This window comes from Callorhinchus milii, unplaced genomic scaffold, assembly GCF_018977255.1.
Source record: "Callorhinchus milii isolate IMCB2004 unplaced genomic scaffold, IMCB_Cmil_1.0 Scaffold3, whole genome shotgun sequence".
In the NCBI taxonomy this organism is placed as follows: Eukaryota; Metazoa; Chordata; class Chondrichthyes; order Chimaeriformes; family Callorhinchidae; genus Callorhinchus; species Callorhinchus milii.
Window position 1 is genome coordinate 90,917,740 of NW_024704744.1, and position 18,517 is coordinate 90,936,256.

An 18,517-nucleotide genomic window follows, 5' to 3' on the forward strand; every position below is an offset into this window, starting at 1 on the left:
TAGCACAGTAGGGCTACCTTGTATTGTGCCATAAAATTGTAGGATACAAGAGAGTGGAGTCCCTTAGGGTAGTGGTTAGAGCACTTGCCTCACAAGCGAGAGGACCTGGGTTCGATGCCCGGTTTGGGAGAAACCTTAGGCAAGTTTTCTTTACCCCACATGCCTTTATTTCCCCAAAGGAAATCCTGGTTGTTAGTCGATTAGCGGATTGCTTTTCCGAAGGTAATAATCCCTTCAAGAATAAAGAAAAATTAAAAAAAAATTGGGTCACTCAATTCAAGACTGTTTGTGGGATACTGCTATGCACAATTGGCTACCACGTTTCTCCCACAAAATACACAATATTTACCGTATATTCTGTGAAGTACTTTGAGATGCCTCGAAGACGTGATAAGGTGCTATATCAAGTGCGAGGATTATATTATGTATTATTATTATCCAATTTTTTTTAGGTCATTCGAGTGTCTGAGATACTTGAGTCAGCAAGAATTACTTTCCACTGCATCTGTGCCTTTGATATTCATTGATTTACTCTTTATTTCATATTTAACTCCATTGCCACCTTTTTCATTTGTTCTAATTAAGCGCACTTAATGTCTCAGCTCCTTAATGTCATGAATCCGCTTGATAAATTGGCTTTGAGAGTTGGAGGGTTCCAGTGGATTTGATAATACATCGAGTCTGAATAGCGAAGTACGATTTGTAGTTGGTGTGAATTTGAAATATCTGTCCAGGTAGGTAAGAACTTTACCTAAAGCTGGGTAATTTCTTATTTAAAGGCACCTTTCTTAACAGTTTGTACTTCTTTTTAAAGGTATGGAGCGTGCTTTAAAGAGGATGGGACACAAACATTATTTAACAATAATATTGAGAAGATTGGCAATGGCAACAACAGCATTGTAACATCAATCAGCCTTCATCTGAAGTCAAATACATTTGCCTCTAATCCCCAATTCCATTTGTCTCCCTGGCTGCTCTCTCAGGTTGAAACTCAGCGGTGCATAACCTCAACCTCAACAACAACAACAATTGATTGATACATTGCATTGACACAGAGCCCTTCACGTGGGGTAGCATCCCAGAGCGCTTGACAGTGGCAGAGTCTAACACCGAGCCAAGGGGAGAGGCACAGGGGAGGTGACTTTAAGCACAATCAAAAAGGAAGGTCTTTAGGTGGGATTTGAACGTGGGCAGAGAGGCGGAAAGGTGGAGGGATTGAGGGAGAGAGTTCCAGAGTTTGGGGACGTAGCGGCTGAAGGCACGGCCACCGATGGTGATTCAACCCTCATCTAAAGTTAAAACTACATGCACGATCAATCACCTGGACTGCCTTCTCTCAGCCCAGAATATCTCTCTCTTACACCTGCTTCTCATCACCTCCACTGCAAGCCTGGGGTTGGCTGGTGGGTAAACATACATAACAAAACAATGCTATACGCATCAAATGCAAGGATTATTATTTTTATTATAAGATACATGTGTATAGAGGTTGAAGTATAGGAGTGGGCTGAGCTTTGATGCTTCTATAATCAAATAGCCTTGCAGTAATCACAGTTAAGTTTTACACATGAATAAAGGCCACTTAGGCAAAATACTGGAAAACAACTCGTAAGTATAATATTTAATACTTACAATTGATAATCCTAATGCCTATAACACAGAAAGTCAGTCTCAAAGCTTTTTACAATAATTACTGTGTACTTGTAGACAAACATAGCAGCCAATTTGTGCACAGCAATGTCCCACTAACAACCAGGAAGTGGGTGAATGACTAATTTTATCTGGGGGTTGTTGGGCAGGATACCAGACACCAGAAGAAAATTTCCTTCCCATTTCAAACAGTGTCATAGATTTTTAACATCCAGCTACAACAAGCAGACAAGACAAGATCTGTCTCAATACCCTCCTCTTTGACGGAGCCTTCGGTCACCCTCCTACCCCTACCCTCACAACCCTCCACCCCTCCTGATCCCGACCACCAGCTCAGGTGTGGCTTCCTGACTGTCCAGCGCCTTGGGATGTCCTCCTGATGTGAAAGGCGCTGTACAAATGTAATTTGTTGTTGTTGTCTCATCTGAAGAATGGCATCACAAACAATGTTACACTCCCCCAACACTGTAGGATCAGCCTAGACTGTGAGCTTAAAGTCTCCAATGTGAGTCTTGAACCCAAAATCTTCACAACCAGAGGCAGACATGCTGCTACTAATTGAACCAAATGACCACCTACTTGGGTAGTTGCCCAGTAATGCATGGTGCTACCCAACAGGATGCGTTCTCATAGGTTAGATACACTGTGGAGTCCTGTAGCTCAGTGGTTAGAGCTCTTGCCTCGTAAGCGAGAGGACCTGGGTTTGATTCCCGGGCAGGGTGAAACATTGGGCAAGTTTCCTTACTCCACACACCTCTGTTTGTCTAGCAGTCAGTAGGAATGTGGTTGTTAGTTGATTGGCGAATCGCTTTTTTTAAGTAATAAGAATTTAGTCTGATGGTGGAGCGGAGGGTTAATAGCTCTCCAAACCTCTTATTTGGTGGCACTTCTGCTGTTCACATAGAATTGTATACATTTTCAGCACAGAAGTCGGCCTTTCGGCCCATCGTGTCTGTGCCATGCTTCCTGTCTTTCTGAATTGCCCTTCTTTTTTAACCATTCCCACTTTCTGTCTCTTCTTATACTCCTTCATGTTTTTACTGCTCATGCACTTATCAAGTTCCCTTTTGAATGACTCTATTGATAGAGTCTTAATTACCACAATGAGCTCCAAACCCTTTGAGTGAAGAAATTCCTATAACCCTTCCCTTCATTTTTGCTAACCAGTCTGATTGGTTGTCATCGATTTGCCAACTAAAATAAATATCTCATCAACCCTGCTATGTCTCTTCAGTATCTTAAAGACTTCATAACCTCCACTCAATCTCCTCTGTTCCAATGGAAAAAAAAAACAAAGTCTTCACATGCAAAGTCTAGATAATTATTTGGGGAGGACAAGTTTGCAGGGCTATGGGGACAGCGGGGGCCTGATTTGGATAGCTCTTTTAAAAGAGCTGGTACAGACATGATGGGCTGAATGGCCTTCTATGTTTTACAATTCTATGATTCTATGAATCATACCTCGTTTCATCCTATCATTATAAATGACATATTTGTGGTCTTACTTAAACACTTTTTTAAATGTCTTGTAGCTTAGTGATTAGAGCACTCGCCTCGCAAGCAAGAAGTTTATTATTATTATTATTTGCCTCAAATGCTGATCCTGGCTTAATTACAACATTCCTCGTTTGATCTTGCAGCAGATGGCGCTCTGCTGTATGTGGGAAGACCGTGGTAGGAGAGAGTCACAAGGCAAGCAACACAATCTATGCCATTATAATTGATCACAAACAAGAAATTCAATCGGTTAAAGCAAGTTAGTTCAACCTGAAATGAATGCAAGTTAGTTCCCCACTCCTCCTGACTCGGCATTGTGCTCCGCCACTGTCAAGCACTCTGGAATGCTACCCTGCGTGAGGGTTGCTATATCAATGCAAGTTGTTGTTGAAATTGATTTTTTGTCTTTTAACTTTCTTCTATTAACTGTAAACTGCTGCATGTACAAATACTACTGTTATTTTTCAATTTGAAACTTGCCCAATCACTGTGTTAGCCCACCTCCCCAAACAACAACAGCAAATTACATTTACGCAGCGCCTTTCACGCCAGAAGGACGTCCCAAAGCGCTGGACAGTCAGGGATCCACACCTGAGCTGGTGGTTGGGATCAGAAGGGGTGGAGAGCGGGGAGCGTAGGAGGGTGACCAAATGCATGGTCAAAGATGGGAAGGTCTGGAGACATACTTTGAAGAAGGCAAGGGAGGCAAAGGGACTTTGGGATGGAGTTCCACAGGGGACATAGAGGGTAAAGGCCCAACTGGCAATGGTGGGGTGGGACAGGTGAGGGATGTGAAGCAGCCTGTTGAGCAGAGGGAGCGGACAGGCTGATGTAGGGTTAGCCGATCACAGAGGTAGGAAGGCACATGGCCATGGAAGGCTTTGAAGGCCACTCTCCCTGGTCAGTGAATACCAGTGAAGGTAGATCACAGAAAAACAAGTGTATTGATCATGGGACCTGTAGATGGTTGTCATCTTATTTTGCGTAGAAGCATACACTGAGTTATTTATAAGAACCACAAGAATTTGCACATATAGTACCTATATAGTGCCTTTCGTATAGTATAATGTCTCAAAAAGTGTTTGACAAAGAAAGTGTAAAAACTTGGAAAAAAATGGTGGGGGAAAAGGGAGGGAAGGAGGGTGATCGAAAGCATGGTCGAAGAGGAGGGTCTCGAGATGGGTCTTGAAGGAGGTAAGGGAAGTGGAGGAACTGCGGGATGGAGTTCCAGAGGGTGGGGGCAGAGTGGCTGAAGGCCCGATCGTTAATGGTAGTGTGGGTGAGGCGGGGGAACAGGAAGCAGGCCACAGCATGCTCAGCGGAGGGAGAGGGCAGGTTGGTTGGGGGTTAGGAGATCGCAGAGGAAGGGAGGAGCAAAGCCATGGAGGGCTTTGAAGAATTTGAATTCTTCAAAGAACATAAGAATTTGCTGGTGAAAGAAAATTAAGATCAATCTAGTTTGCCTTCCACCATCCTGGCAGTCGCCATGGTTATATACATATATTGTATATAACCATGGAATCATAGAATCGTACAGCATAAAAAGAGGCCATTTGGCCCATCGAGTCTGTGCTGACTCTTTGAAAAGAGCAATGCAATGTCAATTCCACTCCCCTTTCCCCATAACCCTGCAGACCCGTCCTCCTCAAATACCCGCCCACCGCATTTTTAAAAGTTGTTATCGAATCGGCCTCCACCACCCTTTCAGGCAATGCTTTCCAAGATATTATTTTCTAGCAGAAATCTATTTAATTTGTTCTTGAAACAAATGGCATTTTATTCTTCCACTGTCTTCCTAGGGAGCTTGATCCATAAATTTACTACTCGCTCACTGAAATAGTGTTTCCGCAGATTAGTTTTGAATTTACCCCCTTCAATCGCAGGCCGTGTTCACTGTTCAGTAAAAGATAAAACAGCTTATCATTGTCTACATTATCTATTCCTTTCGGAATCTTAAAGACCGTAATCATATTGCCCCTCAACCTTCTCTTCTCCAGCATAAACATGCCCAGTTTAGCTAATTGCTCCTCATAGTCCAATCCCTCCAACCCCTCAATCATTTTGGTTCCCCTCCTCTATATTCTCTCAATCGCTGCAATATCCTTTTTATATTGTGGTGACCAGAACTGCACACACTATTCCAAGTGCAGTTGCACCAGTGATTTGTAAAGTGGTAGGATTACTATTTTGGCTCAAAATTGCCCTTTTCATACCGCCCAGCATCTGGTTTGCCTTACTCACTGCTGTTGGATACTCCTTTAAGAGTGAATGGATAATTAACAAAAGGTCCAATAAGAAGAATATATTATTATTATAACAATAAGAAGGGAAAGAAGTACAATTTAAGTATAATTTGAAATTTTAAAATAATAAAGGGATTAGATAGGGTAGCTACAGAGAAACTATTTCCTCTGGTGGGGAATCCAGAACAAGGGGTCACCATCTTAAAATCAGAGCCAGGCCATTTATGAGAGAAATCAGGAGGCAGTTTTTCAGCCAAAAGGTAATGGAAATCTGGAACACTGGTGCGGTGAGGAGAAATGTTTTCCACACAGCAAGTTGTTCAGATCTGGAATACATTGCTTGAAAGGGTGGTGGAAATTGATTTGATAACAACTTTTAAGAGAGAAGTAGATAATTATTTGGGGAGGACAAGTTTGCAGGGCTATGGGGAGAGAGTGGGGGAGTGGGATTGATTTCAATAGCACTTTTCAAAGAGCCGGCACGGACACGATGGGCCAAATGGCCTTCTTCTGTGCTGTATGATTCTATGGTCAGCCACCAGTGGTAGCCTGGTGTGTCAAGAGATGTTTAGCAGACAGCATCTAAAGACAGATAGAGATAGAGCAAGATGGAAGGGTGGAGGGAGAAAGTTCCAGGGGTCAGCAGTGTAGAAGCCGGTTGCTCAGCAGACAGGCCTTGTCTCATCCGAAGGACAGAAGATGACAGATAAAAGGATTGCAGGATTTCTTAAACAAGAAAGCAGTGAATTTGAAACAGCCTCTAAGTGTCATGAAGCAGCCTTGGTCTTTATTAAGGGCTATTTCTGCATTTGCTACACTTGTCTCACGGGGATTCAGCTCAGACCTGGTAAGAGACAACCCTGAATGAACCTCTGTCTGATGTAGTTGTATTAATGATGACACGAGCTTCCTTTGACGTGTGGCTGGGACCATGGCTAAAGCCTCATCAGTTACACTTAAAACCTAAATGAATCTGGAGTCCTGTAGCTCAGTGGTTAGAGCATTCGCCTCATAAGCAATAGGACCTGCGTTTGATTCAACACACATCTGTTTGCCTAGCAGTAAGTGGGAACCCGGTTGTTAGTCAATTGGTGGATTGCTTTTCCAGGGGTTAATAATCACTTAAAAAAAAATAATAATTTGGTCACTCAATCCACGACTGTTCATGGGACACTGCTGTGCGCAACTGATTGCTGCATTTGGCCCACAAAATATTGACCCCACCCGAGTCGGGGGAGAGGTGACCATAAGCACGATCAAAAAGGAAAGACTTTAGGTGGGATTTGAAAGTGGGGTGGGAGGGGGTAAGGGGGAGGGATTGAGGGAGAGAGTTTCAGAGTTTTGGGGCATAGTGGCTGAACAACTTTTAAGAGAGACGTAGTGAACGGCCACCAATAATGGAGAAGAAGGGTCGAGGGACGAACAGGAAGCCTGAGCCAGCTGAGCAGAGGCAGTAGGCAGTGGTTTACCTCTGAAACACCCCCTCTAAACCTCCAGGTTGGCCAGGGTCCTATGGTGATCTGGATTATATAGAGACCATTTCATAATAACCCAGCTACAGCAAAGGTTTCCTCTGCTCCAATCTCCTCTCCCCACTTCGCTCACATACAGACGCACATCGACTATTTGTGGGACACTGCTGTGTACAGTTGGCTGCCATGTTTCGCCCACACAATACCCAGTTAATCCACTTTAGAGTATATTCTGTGAAGCACTTTGAGGCTTCTCACAACGTGACAAGGCACTATATCAAATGCAAGGTTTATTATTATTATTATATTATTATTCCACATGCACAAAAACACAGTTGTAAAAGTTGGGATTCCCAGTTGCGATGATCTCCCGACATGAAAGGCACTATTCGTGTTGTTTTGCTGTGTTACCACAAGTTGCACAAAACAAATAATAGAAATGCACCTTCCGAATGGCTGAGTGTAAATGGCTATTGTGCTATTAAACTACATAGCCTGGGAGCTGGAATGTGCTAAAATAGCTAAACTCAGCCAGGGTTTAGCTTTAGTGGGTTATGGAAGAAAATAAATAGCTCAGGGTTTCCACTTCCGATAGCCAGCCATTCACACTAGTGTGTGGAGTTAGGATGGAGCTAAGATTTTTTTCTTGGTCACTCATGTCTGACCCATGTCTGACTCATGCCTGACACATTGGTCTGACACATGTCTGACACATTGGTTGCAGCACTTGCCTCGCAAGCGAGAGGACCTGGATTTGATTCCTGTGCAGGCCAAAAGGTTTGCCAAGTTTCCTTATTTCACACGCCTCTTTCTACTCAGCAGTAAGTAGGAACCCAGTTGTTAGTCGATTGGCAGATCGCTTTTCTGGGGGTAATAATTCCATCAAAAATAAATTACTGAATTAATGAATAATTTGGTCACTCAATCCATGGCTGTTTGTGGGACAGTGCTGTGCACAATTGGCTGTCGCGTTTTGTTAACGAAGTATATTCACTTTACAAAATAAAGTCTTGAAGACGTGATCAGGTGCTATATCAAAAGCAAGGATTATTATTATATTATATACTGGCCCATCTCCATCCTCCCTTTTCTTTCCAAGGTCCTTGAAAGAGTCATTGCTTCCCAGCTTCGCTCATTCCTCACTTACCATTCTGTTCACGAGTCTCTCCAATCGGATTTCTGTGCTGCTCATAGCACGGAAACTGCTCTAGTCAAGATCACAAATGACATCCTGTCCATCTGTGACCAGAGCTCCCTCTGCCTCCTCATACTCCTTGACCTCTCTGCTGCCTTCGATACCATGGACCATTCCATCCTCCTCTATCGCCTCTCCTCTCACCTCAACCTTCAAGGGTCTGTCCTTGAATGGTTCATGTCTTATCTCTCACACCATCTCCAATTTTTGGAGATCTCGTGCAGCGTTCCTCAGGGCTCTGTCCTCGGTCCCCTCCTCTTCAACATCTACATGCTCCCCCTTGGTGACATCATCCACACACATGGGGTTAACTTCCACATGTGTGCAGATGACACCCAACTCTATCTCTCCCGAGGAGAGTGACAACAGGACAAACTGACATCCGTAACTCAGATCATCCGGAACTCTGCAGCTCATGTCCTCTCCCTCACCAGGCTCCATGACCCCATCACTTCCACCCTCGCCCAGCACCACTGGCTCCCTAACCCCATCCCATTCAAAATCCTTGTCCTCACTTTGAAGGCCCTCCTACCTCTCTGACCTGCTAACCCCTTATCAACCTGTCCTCTCCCTCCATTCAGCAGGCTCTGGCCTGCTCCATGTCTCCCGCCTGACCCGCCGATATTGTATATTATTATTGCAACTAGAAGGTTAGGAAGAAGCGTACTCAAACCATTGGATGACTAAGCCAGAAGCAATTACCACATTCTTTTCATTGACTGTCACCCACCCACTCCAAAGCTTCTTATCTTATTCAGGGAATTTTGATGCAGTAAAAGACATAGAAACAGGAGGAGGCTATTCAGCCACTCGAGCCTGTTCCACCATTTTATCAGATCATGGCTGATCTGTACCTCAAGTCCAATTACCCGCCCTTGCCCCATATCCCTTAATACCCTGACTTAACAAATATTGTTGAGAACCAGTTACACTAGTTCTGTAATAACAAGTGAAGTTCTGTAATAACAAAATTTCTTCGACTATTACAGCACGGAAATTACCAAACTAATCCATGCCAGTGTTTATACACCACATGAGTCTCCTCTCCTAATCCCTTCTCCTCTATATACTGCTCTATTCCCCTCTACTTCTTGTATGTATTGAGTTTCCTCTCAATACATCCTCTTCCATTGGTGGCCGCACTTTCAGCTACTACGCCCTGAAACTTTGGATCACTCACTCTTATTCTATCCCTCCACCTGAAGACCTTCCTATTCAACCGTGCCCATGTTCACCTCCCACTGGCCGGCATCATGCTTCACCACTATCAACCACTCCAGGACGCTACCCTAGGTGAGGGGCGCTATATAAATACAAGATGTTCTTGTTGTTGAATATGTGTTTGCTTTCTGCTTGAACCACAGCTTCCAGCAGTGAGTTCCATGTTCTCAATTGTAGATTTTTGTAAGAAAAATTTCCATCTTTGCTGGTGTCTCAGTGAGATTATGCAGTAAGTAACTGTTACAGATTGTGGAGGGCCCAGATAGGATGTACAGTCTGTGCTGAACTAATTTCAGCGTTGCATCAGAGTCGCACTACAATTGGTCTCCCTACCTTGGGTTAGTGAGGTATGAAACTCAGGCAGAATTCCTGCTCAGATTGGTAATCGGGGTCTCCTTAGAGCTGAACTGGCTCCAAGGTGACATGTTTTGTAATGGAATGTCAGAATCGAGGCAGCCCTCTGTGACGGTCTCTAGTCCGGTTCCTGAGCCAGGAGGGTCCGCAGTATTCCAGGGCACTGCTGATGACAGCCCAGCCTGGCTCATTGGCAGGACCTGGAAGTGCAGACTAGTCACTGGGGGCACGGAGTCATCCCACTCAGCTCCTGCTAACCCTGCAGCCAAAGCCCAAATGGGTAGGGTGGTCCTAGCTGGATAAGCAGCGGGAAGGCTTGTCAGGCAGCAATATCAATACAAGCCGTACAATTTCAACTGGTCAGACTCCAGCACTAACCAGCTGACCAAAAACAAATTGGTATCCAGTGACCTCTGCTGGAAGTAGTGTGTGTGTGTGTGTTTAGGGACACTGTGTGGACACTGGATGAGATTCAGCTTTAATGGATGTCCTCTTGTAATTGAATACCTGATGCTCTTTGGCAAGACTCACACATGAAGAATGGTCATTTCCCAAAGTAACTGGCGGTAATGGAGCTGTTCTACAGTAGAAGGAAAAATTTGTTAAATATCTTCAGGAGAAGACGGAATAAAATTGGGGAGTTTTTTTTGAGTGGGGTCAGCCGTGTGTCTGACACATGTGGAAACCCAAGAGTCTCCAAACCAAGCTGAGATTTCCATGCACCCTACCCTGCACATGGAAATCCTAGTGATAGATTGTTGGAATGGAATGCGTACTCTTTCCCTGGAGGGACACATCCTGTTTACTTAATTTCGGAAAGTATTAGGAACAGGTTAGCAAGAGCCAAGGCTTGGGGACACCAGAGTGTGTGTTGGGGTAACTGTCTAACCAGCTGAATCCGCATAGTTTGCCATTGATATTAAAGTATTTGTGATGATCACAAAAGGGGCTAATGGATCCAAACAGGCTCACACCTGAGACTGGGCTACTTTTGACCACTGCGTTAGGCTGTCCAAAGTAATTCTTTGCAATTCTAGCCTGTTCCACTGGCAATAATATATAATAATCCTTGCATGTGATGTAGCGCCTTATCACATCTTCGAGACGTCTCAAAGCATTTCACAGAATATACCGTAAAGTGTAGCGACTGTATATTTTATGGGCAAAAGGCAGCAGCCAATTGTACACAGCAATGTCCACTTGTGGATCGAGTGACCAAATTTTTTTTGTTAAGGAATTGTCACCCCTGGAATAGTGATCCACCAATCGACTAACAACTGGGTTCCTATTTACTGCTAGATAAACAGAGGAGAGTGGAGTAAGCAAAGTTGCCCAATGTTTTGTCCCGCCTGGGAATCAAACCCAAGTCCTCTCGCTTGCGAGGTGAGTACGCTAACCACTAAGCTACAGGACTCCACAAGTCCTGTATAAGGCACTATATCAAATGCAAGGATTATAAGGATTGCCCTCTCCTATCTCTCGGACCTGCTAACCCCTATCAACCTGTCTGCTTCCTCCGCTTAGCAAGTTCCGGCCTGCTCCATGTCCCTGGCACGGCCCGCCCCACCATCGGTGGTCGGCCCTTTAGTCTCTCTCTGCCCCACCCTCTGGAACTCCATCCCACATTCCCTTCACCTCGCTCCCTCCCTTGCTGTCTTCAAGACATGCCTCAAGACCCTCCTCTTTGACCGTGCCCTCGGCCACCATCCTACCCTTTCTGTCCTCCACCCTCCCTGATCCCAACCCCCTGCTCGGGTCCTAATCCCTGACTGTTCAGCGCCTTGGGACATCCTCCCAAAGTGAAGGTGGCCAAAGATGGAAATTTCACCTAGTGAGTAACTACAGTTATACCTGTGGATCTGCCATATGAGCCATATTCTGAGGTTGACGGCAGGGAGAACTGAGGAAGCAAAGGGTGGTAATTATACCCACGCGGGACGTATTCTGTTTCTATAAAATGTTATTTCCAAAGAGTTAAAGAAAAATATTTGTCTGCAGACTCAGGGGGAGACATAGCTATCCCACAGAGAATACAGCTGCAGTCTCTAATCATGTCTTCCTGCACCTCAGGGAAATATGTTTCTGGTGACAGATTCCATTTGGTTTTGTCTCTGCTGCTCTTACCACAAAGCAAATAAAAAGGGAAAAGTCAGGTGAAGTGTTGCTATTATTGTACCAGTGATAGGTCCCTGCGGGCACTGCTGTGAGACAGGTGGAACAGCTGAACCCAGTAATCTACATTAAATAGCGCCACATTGCCAACGAGATAAGCATCCAGCAAGACAGGTGAAGTTGAAGAATTTTCTCTTTGATCGTAATGGGGAGAATGATTTTAATGGTGGTCTCTAGGTAGCTGATAGAAGTCTGAATCCTGGTTGCTTTTTTCCTTCTCTCACCCGCAGATACTGAAGCCAATTGTAGGTCCATTGCCAGACTGACGGAGGCCAGACTGCATCTGTTTACCTAGGAGTAAGTAAGAAACCAGTTGTTAGTTGATTGGTGGATCGCTTTTCTGGGTGTAATAATTGCTTCAAAATAATTTAAAAATTGGTCACTCAATCCACGACTGTTTGTGGGACGCTGCTGTGTGCAATTGGCTGCTGTGTTTCACCCACAAAATACACAGTCAATTCACTTTACCATATATTCTGTGAAGCGCTTTGAGACGTCTCGAAGATGTGAAAAGGCCCTATATCAAATGCAAGGATTATTATTAATGCATAGTATGTACAGTTCAAGATCCTGGTCCTCACATACAAATAATAATAATAATAATAATAATCCTTGCATTTGATATAGCGCTTTTCACGTCGGGAGGACGTCCCAAAGCGCTTCACAGAATATACTGTAAAGTGAATTGACTGTATATTTGTGGGCGAACGCGGCAGCCAATTGCGCACAGCAATGTCCCACAAACAGTCGTAGATTGAAAATGACCAATTTATTATTGTTTTGGGTTTTTGGAGGGATTATTATTAGGCGTGTGGAGTAAGGAAACTTGCCCAAGGTTTCGCCCTGCCTGGAATTGAACCCAGGTGTCTTGCTTGCAAAGCAAGTGCTCCAGCCACTGAGCTACAGGACTCCACAAAGTCCTCCATGGCCTCGCCCCACCCTACTCTGCAACCTCCTAACCCCCTACCAACCTGCCCATTCCCTCCACTCAGTCGGCTCTGGCCTGCTCATGTCTCCTGACGCACCGGCCCCCACCTTTGGCGGGAGAGCCTTCAGCCACTCTGCCCCCAACCTCTGGAATTCCATCCCCTAGTGACTCCGCCTCGCCCCCTCCTTAGTCTCCTTCACGTCCCTCCTCAAGACCCTCCTCTACGACTATGCCATCGGCCACTCCCCTTCCCCTCCCGACCTCAGCTCGGGTCTATATAGAATTCAAACCAGTCAGTACTATAATAATTTACAGATGCTATATATCTCTCAGAGTGTACTACAATGAACTGGACATTTATTCTTACATCAGTTCACTAAATAGATAACGGAAGGTTTGAAGATAGGCAAACAGCTATTTGTCTAATTATATAAAAAAAAGTTTTCATTGACCTGTTAATGTAAGCGAGTGTCCTACAATTTCCCTGCAGCTATTATTATAGAAAGCTATTATAATAAGTTTGAATGCAAGATAAAAACATGGAAATGACAGCAGAACAATAGAAGCAAACTACCTTATAAATCTTGTCATCTGTAGTGTCCAAACTACACTAGGGGTGCAGTGAATGAGTGCATCTCATTACATATAGTGCTTCTATATTCTGTTAGCATAGTGTTCATGCCAAACTGGCAGGTGCTGTGAGAAAAACTGACAGAAGATCTCTTGATTTTATTTTGCTATCAGTTATCACATTGTAGTATTTGTATTTGTGTTTAGTCAGTTCGCCTTCATACTTCATCAATGCCGTAAATTCCTGTTAGTTCCATCTAATGTTTGTAGCTAATAACTGTAAGTTTCAGGAATGATTCATGGAGCCAAAGCTATCCTTGCCATTATCTCAAGGCCACACAATAGTTAGTTCTTACAGCTCGCATTTAATAACAATATTAATAATCCTTATATTTGATATATTATCTTATCACATCTTCGAGATGTCTCAATGCGTTTCACAGAATATACTGTAAAATGAATTGACTATATTTTGTGGGCGAAACGCGGCAGCCAATTACGAACAGCATTGTCCCATAATCAGTTGTGGATTGAGTGACCAAATAATAATTATTTTTTTTTGAAGGGATTATTATCGCCGGAAAAGCAATTCGCCAATCAACTAACAACCGAGTTCATACTTACTGCTAGGTAAACAGAGGCAGGTGGTGTAAAGAAACTTGCCCAATGTTTTGGCCTGGCCTGGGAATTGAACCCAGATCTTCTTGCTTGCAAGGTGAGCGCTCTAACCACTAGAGGACTCCAATTTATTAAAGCATCTAACTTAGTTTTCACAGACAGCTGTGAGGTGCAAGCACTAACTAGTGTGGAATTGAGCCATGTGGACAGAGACGTTCCCAGGAACCCAATCTGTGTTATTCCGCTATCTCATCCAAAGCAGTAACAACGACAAGAACGATTCCAATTACACAGCACCTTTCATGTCGGGAGAATGTCTCAAAGCACTTCACAGCTGTGGAGATGGTGTAACATCCTTATGCTTTCTGGGCTGGGGAAAGTGAACAACTCAGCTGGGTTTTATACTTTTCATTCAGTGACTCGGTTGTTAGTCGATTGGTGGATTGTTTTCCGGGGCTAATAATCCCTTCAAAAAAAATAAATAAATAAAATAATTTGGTCACTGAATCCATGACTGATTGTGGGACACTGCTGTGCGCAATTGCCCGCTGCGTTTTGCTCACAAAATACACAGTGAATTCACTTTACAGAATATTCTGTGAAGCGCTTTGAGACATCTCCAAGACATGATGAGGCTCTTTATCAAATGTAAAGATTATTATTGTTGTTGTAATCTTATATTGACCTTTTATCTCTGCACTATTATGAACCATTGTCCCTCAAATGTATATGCAGCAAAATCATTATCTGTCCAGTGACCAGATAATAAATGAAAACAGCAACAGGGTTGAGTGTCATATTTTACCAGACACAAACCACCACAAACCAGTCACCACTGACACCTGTGCAGCCGCATCAGGCTACTCATTATCATTAAAGGCTAGAGTAAACCTTTTAAAGTGATGCACTAATTCCTTTGAGAATGTTAAAAAAAAATTGGGGGGATCAGGTCAGGTGTCTGACACATGCGGAAACCCATCACCGTGCTTAAGAGCATCCAAACCAAGCTGAGGTTTCCATGCATTCCACCTACACATGGAAATCCCAGAGAGAGATTGTTGGAATGGAATGTGCACTCTCTCCCTGAAGGGACACATCTTATTTAGAATCATGGAATTATACAGCACAGAAGGAGGCCATTCGGCCCATCATGTCTGTGCCGGCTCTTTGAAAGTATCCATCCAAATCAATCCCACTCCCCCGTGCTTTCCCCATAGCCCTGCAAGCTTGTCCTCCCCAAATAATTATCTATGTCTCTCTTAAAGGTTGTTATCGAATCGGCTTCCACCATCCTTTCAGGCAGTGCATTACAGAATTCAAACAACTTGCTGTGTGAAAAAAATTCTCCTCACCTCCTCTCTGTTTCTTTTAGCTATTTTAAATCATTGTCCTTGGGTTACCGACCCACCCGCTAGTGGAAATTGTTTCTTCTTATTCACCCTATCGAATCCCCTCATAATTTTGAAATCTTCTATTAAATCTCCTCCAAACTTTCTCTGCTCAAGGAGAATACTCCCAGCTTCTCGAGCCTCTCCTGATAGCTGAAGTCCCTCATTCCTGGTACCATCCTGGTAAATCTCCTTTACACCCTCTCCAATGCCTTGACATGCTTTCTAAAGTGTAGTGCCCAGAACTGAACACAGTCTTCAGCTGAGGACTAACCAGTGTTTTATAAAGGTTCATCATAACTTCCTGACTTTTGTATTCTATGCCCTGTTTATAAAGCCCAGTATCCCGTATGCTTTTTTAACAGCTTTATCTACCTGTCCTGTCACCTTCAAAGATTTACTTATATGAACCCCAGGTCTCTCTGTTCCTTCACACTGTTTAAGATTGTACCATCAGCTTATATCGCCTCTCTTCATTCTTCTTCCCAAAATACATTACTTTGCATTCCTCCACATTAAACTTCATCTGCCACGTGTCTGCCCAATTTACCAGTCTGTCTCTGTCCTCTTGCAGTCCACTATTATCCTCCTCACTGTTTACTACTTTTCCTAGCTTAGTATCATATCCAATTTTGGAAATTATACGTCCTATAACCAAGTCCAGGTCATTTAAATAGATCAAAAACAGAAGTGGTCCCAATACTGATCCCTGGAGGACACCACTGCACACTTCCCTCCAGTCAAAAAAACAACCGTTCACTACCATTCTCTGTTTTCTGTCTCCCAGCCAGTTCTGTATCCGCTGCCACTGTCGCTTTAATACCATGGGCTTCTATTTTGCTTACAAGTCTCTTATGTGGTACTTTATCAAACACCTTATGAAAATCCATATAAACCACATCAACTGCACTGCATTCATCCACCCTCTCCGTTACTTCATCAAAAAATTCTATCAGGTTTGTTAGACATGATTTGGCTTTAACAAATCCATGTTGATTAACCCATACTTTTCTAAGAGAAAATTTATTTTGTCCCGGATTATTGTCTATAGAAGTTTCCCCACCACTGATATTAGCCTGACTGGCTGTAGTTCCCGGGTTTATCCTTCTACCCCTTTTTGGACAGGGGAATAACATTTGCAACTCTCCAGTCCTCTGGCACCACCCCAGTGTCCAAGGAGGATTGAAAGATTGTGGCCAGAGCCTCCATTATTTCCACCCTTACTTCCCTCAGTAACCTAGGATGCATCCAGTCCGGACCGGATGACTTATCTACCTTGAGCACTGTTAACTTTCTGTTCTACCTCCTCTCGGTTTATTCTTATCTTATCCAATTTCTTTACCCTCTCCTCCGATACTGTGACATTGGCTGCATCCTCTTCTTTTAATAATAATCCCTCCAAAACAAAACAATAATAAATTGGTCATTTTCAATCCACGACTGTTTGTGGGACACTGCTGTGCGCAATTGGCTGCTGCGTTTCGCCCACAATATACAGTCAATTCACATAACAGTATATTCTGTGAAGCGCTTTGAGACATCTAGAAAGATGTGAAAAGCGCTATATCAAATGCAAGGATTATTATTATTTTGTGAAGACAGGTGCAAAGCATTCATTCAGTTCGTCAGCCATGCCCTCTGCCTCCACAAGAAGATTTCCTCTTTGGTCCCTAATTGGACCCACCTTACCTTGGACTAACCTTTTATTCTTTATATGCTTATACAATACTTTAGAATTCCTTTTTTACACGCTAATTTTTTCTCCAACAATCTCCTGTTTCGTTTTTCAGTTCTCCTATTTTCTGGTTCTGTTTGATTATCTTTTAATGATGTAAATCCAATAGATTTTCACAGTAGCACAATAGTTGTCAGCTGACTTTAGTTAAATCAAAACAGCTTTCTCTGCAGTTTTTGCTGTTTGTAAAATGCTTAAAATTATAAATGAGTGAAATACTTTTGTAGAATTTTCCTGAAAAGTAACTGCTGCAAATAAAATGATTCTCACTGTGAAAATTAGGAATTAGGAATCTTCTCAGACTGCCAAAGTGATTTTGCTAGCATGAAAATGCATTTTTGCTCCTTATTGGGCTTTGCTGAAACTGCTATTGATGTTTGCCAGTGATCTTTAAGAGTTTCCAACACACTCTAAGTGGTAAAATAAATTACATTTGCAATAAATTGTAATAAATAGTGTGTACAACATTCCCAGCAAATTGTAAGGTAGAATTCGTGTTTTTATAATAATAATCCTTGCATTTCATATAGAGCCTTATCACGTCTTCGAGACATCTCAAAGCGCTTCATAGAATATACTGTAAAGTAAATTGACTGTATATTTTGTGGGCAAAACTTGCCAGCCACAACAACGTCCCACACACAGTTTGAATTAAGTGACCAAATTATTATTATTATTATTTTTTTAAAAGCGATTCTTACCCCTGGAAAAGCGATCTGCCAATCGACTGATAACCGTGTTTCTACTTATTGCTAAGTAAATAGAGGCATCTGGAGTAAGGAAACTTGCCCAACGCTTCACCCTGCCTGGGAAACAAACCCAGGTCTTCTCACAATTTGCATCTATCCATATATCCTTTTTATGAAGAAGTCATTTGATATTTCTTAATTGCTTTTGATGGGTGTCCACTTCAGTTAATCACTACTCTAATTCAGCTTAGTTATTTAAAGTTAAGTATGCTCTAAGAATTGCGACATGCAATATGTCAGTCAATACTGGTCAATTTAACTGGAGGATTGTTGGCCCGAATGTCAGGGTTAACATTTCAGGTCGATGACTTTTTGATAGAATGACGAGCGAGAAAAGGTTGTCGACCTGAAACGTTAACCAACTTTCCTCTCTCCATAGATGCTGCCTGACCTGCTGAGTGTTTCCAACCATTTCAGTTTTTATTTTAGATTTCCAGCATCTGCAGTATTTTGTCTTTTGTTTATTCCTTAATTTAACATCCTTTTGGTGAAGCTGCAAAGCACTGGGGTGTCAACTTCGACCACAATTCTAAGTCCCCAACATTGGAATAAAACTCACAACCAGAGTGCTGCAAGAGTGCTGCAAATTGAGCTTGGCTGATAGTGATTTAATAGGAGATTCTGTGTATCGATGGGTTAACTTGCACTGTGATCCAATACCTTGGGACATCCTCCTGACATGAATGGGACTGTATCAATGCAATTTGTTGTTTTGTTGATAATGG

General features: G+C 43.1%; 1 non-coding gene across 1 annotated transcript; it reads left to right on the forward strand.

The window, feature by feature from the left end:
* Positions 1-2,299: 2,299 nt before the first annotated feature.
* On the forward strand, positions 2,300-2,373 carry trnat-cgu. The gene has a single exon. It is a non-coding gene; the product is annotated as a tRNA-Thr (tRNA).
* Positions 2,374-18,517: the final 16,144 nt, after the last annotated feature.